Here is a 7,214-nt window from a genome sequence, read left to right on the forward strand (position 1 = left end):
AACTGAGGGTCTTTGTGGCCTCTGGTAACTGATCAGCAGCATGGGATTCCCCAAGAATTCTCCTGAGGTTTCTCAAGCCAATGAGCAGAAAGGTACAGCATCACCATCCCACTGCTGTATCCTTTCCCTGGGGAGCCCAAATCCCGCCCCCCAGCTTCCCTCCTCACCTTCCCTCCCCAACCAGAGTCCTGAGCTCCTGTACCAGGCCACCTCAGACCGGCTGAGGGGTGCCTGCTGTGGCCTGCCTTAGGACGCAGTGCCCCGCACCCCCCACACTTGGCTCTGCCACCCTCTAGGCTCCCTGTGTCTTTTTGCCAGCCCTTCGTGGGGTACCCCCTTCCCTTCTCCTGGATTCACCCAACTTTTCTGGGAGATGCATGATAGAATGATACAGGTTTATGCACCACTGTTCTTATGATCCCCTTCCCCAGGACTTCCTGGGACGATGACCTGAAGCACAGATGAGAACAGACTCCCAGCTCTCCAGTTGCATTGGCCATTTGCCATTTTCCTGCTTTCTGCTCCGGCAGCAGCTTTGGTGAGCCTTGTGCAGGGCCTGCTCCCCCATCCCCGGTGCCTTACTCACAGTTCAGAATTCCCAGTGCACTTGGTTGAGCCCCAGGCCTGACAGCCGCTGTTCAGTTTCTCCTGTGGGTTAACCGGGGAGTGGGTAAGTGCAGTCCGTCTCCAGAGTGACAGCCCTGCTGTCCGTTGACCATTCAGAGGCCCTGGGTTGCTGGCATATCTTGTCTTCACCGAGTCTGTTCCAGGTGGACATATGAACATGAAGAGGAAAAGGGAGCCTCAATAAGGCTTGTAGAATGGAGGTGCTATTACTCCAGATGCGTTTTTTTTTTTAATAAATTTTACCTATTTAGAGTGAGCAGGGAGAGGGGCAGAGGGAGAGGGAGAGAGAATCTCACTCAGACTCCCCACTGAGCGTGGAACCCAACGTGGGCCTCGATCTTGGGACCCTGAAATCATGACATAAGCTGAAATGAAGAATCGGACACTTAATCGACTGTGCCCCCTCAGCTGCCCCCCTTTTAATTATCCAGATTTGCTTGAAAAGAATTCACGGGTGTTTAAAAGACCCCCTCTGAGAGGGCAGGTAGTCCGCACAGAGGGGCTTATGTCCCAAGGCTATGGAAAGAACTGGCTTCCCCAATTACACTGTGCTTCATGCCTGCATTGCTCTGTTTGAGGTCCCACACCACGATGTATGACTTTTGAGTTACATCGGTGGCAGGTCACCAGCAAGTCAGGCAGAGAGAAACCAAGGCCTAATTGCCTGGGGTTCTTCAGGTTCAGCTTTTGTTGTCAGAAATTTTTTTTTAAGGCTTTATTTATTTATTGGACACAGAGCAAGAGAGCACAAGGAGGGGGAGCAGCAGTGGGAGAGGGAGAAGCAGGCTTCCCGCGGAGCAGGGAGCCCCATGTGGGACTCCATCCCAGGACCCTGGGATCATGACCTGAACCGAAGGCAGATGCCTAACCAACTGAGCCACCCGGGCGCCCCTCGTTGTCAGAGATTCTGTCAGAATTTTGACTCCTATGACCTCCACACGTGGTGTTATTTCCACAAACATGTTACATTACAAGGCAAAAGGGACCTTAAGGATGTAATTCTCCAGGTGGGTCCAGTGTAATCCAATGGACCGGTCAAAGCAGAGAGCTGGAGCTTGAGAGGAAATCCGAGAGATCCAAAGCAGAAAAAGGATGCCATGCACGTTGCTGGCTTAAGATGGAGGCAGCCACATGTCCAGGAAACAGGATCGCAGTCCTGCAGACCCAAGCAACAGGAGTCTGCCAACAACCTGAAGGAGCTCGGGAATGGTGTCTTCCTCAAGGCCTCTAGAAAGGAAGATAGCCCAGCTGACATGAGCAGAGACTCTAGCCATGCTGGACTTCTGACTTTAAAAGTGTGAGATAGGGGCGCCTGGGTGGCTCAGTCGTTAAGCATCTGCCTTCGGCTCAGGTCATGATCCCAGGGTCCTGGGATCGAGCCCCGCATCGGGCTCCCTGCTCCGCGGGAAGCCTGCTTCTCCCTCTCCCACTCCCCCTGCTTGTGTTCCCTCTCTCGCGGTCTCTCTCTCTGTCAAATAAATAAAAATTAAAAAATAATAATAAAAAATAAATAAAAGTGTGAGATAATAAGTGGGTTTTTTTTTCAAGCTGCCAAGTAGGTGATCTGCTACACGGCCACAGAAGACAATGTCAGCTTGGCGGCAGAAGGTATGTCAGCCTTCACCAAACAGCAGCTTCTGGCACTCTGCTCTGGTGATCTCTTGCCACGTAACGGATCACTCTAAAACTGAACAGGCCAGGAATTCAGAGGACTCAGCTCAGCATTTTGGGCTCAGGGTCTGGCGGAATTGCGGTCAGGGGGGTGGCTGTGGCTGATGTCATCTCGAATGCTCCTTTACTTCACATGCCTGGTGCCTGGGCTCAGAAAACTGGAAAGCTGGGGCCCTTGGGCATCTCCTTGGCTCTCTCCCAGTGGTCCGTCCACTGTGGTGGCTCTGGGTAGTTGGATTTTTTGAGACCTTGGGGCTCCAAAGCTGCATGTCCCAGGAGTCACATAGCATCACCTGGGCCATCCCCTCTTAGGTGGCCACAAAGGCCCACCCAGATTGCAGGAGAGGGGACACAGATTCCTCCTCTTGATAGGGAAGCGGCAAGGTTCTGGAAGAGCTCACGGGACTAGAAATACTGTGGTGGCCATCTTCAGAGAATACAGTCCCTCCTCGGGCCACAACAGTTCACATCGCCCCCAGCCCTGGGAAAACCCACACTCAGGCTCTTCCTCCCTGAAGAACCCCAAGTCTTACCGCATTGTGTCAGGAGGCATCTTGTCATCTAGATCAGATCCAAGGATGGAAGAGGCTCCCCGGAGAGAGTTCCTCAGTGCTGCTTCTCCACATGAAGACCTGCACACTAGTGAGATGCTTTATCCGCCCCATACACCCACCATGCCCTGGTGGGACCAGCATCGTCCAGCAGCTACAGACACAACCCAAAAGAGGGGAACAGGAAGCATATAGCAATCACTGGTGTGTAGCAGTTTCTGAGATGCAGCTGGGCTCTGTTTCCCGTTCCTCCATCAGGGCTCAGTCTTACTGCCTGGGAACAATTCTCTGTGAATCTGGCTCCACCCTCTGGGCTCTCAGTCCCAACCTCTGAATTATCTTTCCTTTTTTCGGAAGATGTAGCTCGGGATTGCGGTTGGGACGTTTTTTCTTTTTCTTTTATTTTTTTTATTTATTTTTATTTTTTTAAAAGATTTTATTTATTTATTTGAGAGAATGAGAGACAGAGAGCACGAGAGGGAAGAGGGTCAGAGGGAGAAGCAGACTCCCTGCCGAGCAGGGAGCCCGATGTGGGACTCGATCCTGGGACCCCAGGATCATGACCTGAGCCAAAGGCCCAGGCGCCCTGGGACATTTTTTCTGACTGCTTCTTGCTTGCAGAAATTTGGGGTTCCAAGATTCCCTTTTTATTTTGTATAGTCTCTGCCTCCCTTAACTCAAACTGCTATGATTTCTTTTGAAACACTGCTTCTTATTTACTCATAATTGATTAATATACCCATGAAAGCCACACCCACAAAACTCATTGAGATAAGCCCTTCTCTACCTCAGGCTTCCAGTGATATTTGCAGGGACAGTATCCTTCAGATTCTTAGAGATCCTGCTGTTTGCAAGAGAAGATCTATGAGGCATGCCTCTGAGATCCTCAGCAGGCTTTTTGTGTGTTTGAAAGGCTCTATGAGGCAACACCATAAATCTTCCTGAGGTTTTAAGAGAGCATTTCTAGTCATGCCTTTGGGTCTCATCTTTAAACCATGTTTTCCTGACAGCAACGTGGATTTGATCTCTGTCCAGAGCTCTTTCTTTATGTTAGCCCTGTCTACCATCCAGAGAGACTGGAAACGAGACGCCCAGCAAACCCAGCAAGTCCTGGCTCTTATATTCAACACTTGTTTCTTCCTCTTACATCCTACTACGAACAACTAGAAGAATCCAGCAAACTTCAACACTGCCTTCACATTTCCTTAGCTTGACCATCCAGTTCATTAGGTACACATTCTCTTTTCCACTTTCCTGCAGGTTTCCAGGTTCTCTGCTGCTGTGTAACAAAGATCCCCTTTCCTCCAGAATCCCCGATGTGGTGTGATGTGGTCTGCAGCTGGCCATAGCAATGTGATCTTGATTATAAAACGTACAACTTTGGGGAACATCATTTTTGCATATGGCAGTGATATTAAAAGTGGCTGTAGTTGGGGCGCCTGGATGGCTCAGTCGTTAAGCGTCTGCCTTTGGCTCGTCATGATCCCAGGGTCCTGGGATCGAGCCCCGCATCGGGCTCCCTGCTCAGTGCGAAGCCTGCTTCTCCCTCTCCCACTCCCTCTGCTTGTGTTCCCTCTCTCACTGTGTCTCTCTGTCAAATAAATAAAATCTTTAAATAAATAAATAAATAAATAAATAAATAAATAAATAAATAAATAAAAGTGGCTGTAGTGATGGCTAATTTATATTTTCTTAAAATTTGTGTCTGGTGCTGTGACATCCAGAAAAATAGGACACAGTTTCAGGGTGAAAATGGGATATGGAAGAATCTTTGGAGGTGCAAAGGGAATGAATACCACTTCCTGAAGAAGATACTCCAGGCCCAAGTTTCTAAAGTTTTTTTGGTTTTGGTTTTGTTTTTTAAGTAGGCTCCATGCCCAGCGTGGGGCATGAACTCATGACCCCGAGATCACGGCAGAGCCAGCCAGGCACCCGGGGCCCAAGCTTCCAAAGACAAAAAACCAGGGGCGCCTGAGTGGCTCAGTCGATTAAAAGCATCTTCTTTTGGCTCAGGTCATGATCTCAGGGTCCTGGGATGGAGACCCTGGTCGGACTGTCTGCTAAGTGGGAGTCTGCTTCTCCCTCTCTCCCTGCCCCTCCCCACACTCATGCTTGCTTTCTCTCTCTCTCTGTCTCTCTCTCTCTCAAATAAAGAGAGAGAGCGAGCACAGGCAGGGGGAGCAGCAGAGGGAGAGGGAGAAGCAGAATCCCTGCTGAGCAAGGAGCCTGATGCAGGGCTCGATCCCAGCTGGGATCATGACCTGAGCCAAAAGCAGACGCTTAACCGACTGAGCCACCCGAGCGCCCCATAAATAGTTTTTTTTTTAAATAAAGTAGGGGCGCCTGGGTGGCTCAGTCATTAAGCATCTGCCTTTGGCTCAGGTCATGATCCCAGGGTCCTGGGATCGAGCCCCACATCGGGCTCCCTGCTCGGCGGGAAGCCTGCTTCTCCCCCTCCCACTCCCCCTGCTTGTGTTCCCTCTCTCGCCGTGTCTCTCTCTATCAAACAAATAAATAAAATCTTAAAAATAAAATAAAATGAATCCAATTTAAAAAAATTAAACTAAAAAAATAAAGTAAAGGGCACCTGGGTGGCTCAGTCGTTGAGCGTCTGCCTTTGGCTCAGGTCATGATCCCAGGGTCCTGGGATTGAGCGCCGCATCGGGCTCCCTGCTCTGCGGGAAGCCTGCTTCTCCCTCTCCCACTCCCCCTGCTCGTGTTCCTGCTCTCGCTGTCTCTGTCTCTGTCAAATAAACAAATAAAATCTTTAAAAAAAGAAAGAAAGAAAGAAAAAAAAACCCAGATCATCTAACATCTGGGTGAGATTCCGCCAACTGAGACTGAGTAGGGTTAAAAGTATGGAGGAGTTTGGTGTCTTGATTTATCTGGGTCCATAAGCTCACCTAGACAGGCCTCACAAGAAGTGGATCAATCAGCTTTTGCTGCATAAGCCACCCTAAGTGCCAGTAACAACAACAAACATTGCTCAAGGGTCTGTGGTTTGGCTGGACTTAGATGATCCAGACTGGCTCACTAATATGTCTGTGGACCAGCTGATCTAAGTTGGGCCTGTCTAGGACAGCGTGGTCCAGTGTTTCTCTCCTCTTCCTCCTGAGACGAGTAAGACAGGCCAGCATGCTCATCTCCATAGCAAGGCAGAGACAAGCGTAAAGAGGGCCCAGCCACGTTAGCATGCTTCGAGCATGTGCTTGTGTCACATCTGCTAACCTTTCATTGACCAAAGCAAGACACAAGGCAAAGGATGTGGATGCAGGAAGGGGTGGAGACCTGGGATCATTTATATAATCTACCACAGTTTGTCCCCATTGTCCCCAGTTACTCATGTAACATTTCCTCCTTATCTAAGGATCCCCCAAATTTCCTCTAGTCATGGCATTTGGCTAGAAGTCTGGGATCTTGTGATCCACATCAGGTTTAAATATGGTTTTTCATGGCCCAGAGACCTATGAACTTTTTAAAAGACAAGTTCTTGCCCTCTACCTTAGTTCTGACTACTGTCACAAATACCATAGACTGGGTGGCTAAAAGCAACAAACTCTTTCTCACAGTTCTGGAGGCTGAAAATCCAAGATCAAGGTACTGGCAGATTTGGCTTCTAGGGAGAGCCCTCCTCCTGGCTTGTGGACAGCTGCCCTCCCCCTGTATCCTCACATGGTGGAGAGAGAACGAGCCAGCTAGTTCTCTGTCTCTTCTTCAAACGGCACTAATCCTATTGTGGGGGCTCCACCCTCATGACCTAATTACCTCCCAAAGGCCCCGAATCCATATACCGTTTAATTGGGGATTAGGGTTTCAACATATGAATTTGGGGGGAACACAAACATGTAGTCCGTAACACCCGCACAGAGCCAACACACGGGTGACGTGACAGGATAGCGCCCATTTGTGAGGGAGGACGGACGGCAGCAGTAACTGAATTACAGCAGTGCAGACGTGCTGTGAGGCAAATATTGTCTGGTCTCTCTACTTGAAGGATAAGGAATATTCCTTGATTAGGCCTTGGTCCTGCAACCTAAAAATGGTTCACTAGGGCAGGTGTTGGCACACTTTTTCTGAAAAGGGCCAGAGAATCAACTTTTTTGGGCTTCGTGGGCCACATACAGTCTCTCTGTCACATATTTCTTTTCTTTCGCCTCTTCCTGTTTTCTTTTTTTTTTAAACAACTCTTTAAATATGTGAAAAACATTCTTAGTTCAAGGGCTGTAGTTTGCTGACCCTGCCTTTATCCAATGTTCTCCACAACACTTGCGTGTACTCTCCACATTCTTCCTTTTCCATCACATTCTTTGGCCACTTCTGAAGATGGCATTGAAAAATATGTCTGTTTTGGCCACTGAGCCTGCT

Source organism: Eumetopias jubatus, unplaced genomic scaffold (assembly GCF_037043125.1).
Source record: "Eumetopias jubatus isolate StellerSeaLion01/CBP00866 unplaced genomic scaffold, mEumJub1_p1.0 scaffold_2, whole genome shotgun sequence".
NCBI lineage: Eukaryota > Metazoa > Chordata > Mammalia > Carnivora > Otariidae > Eumetopias > Eumetopias jubatus.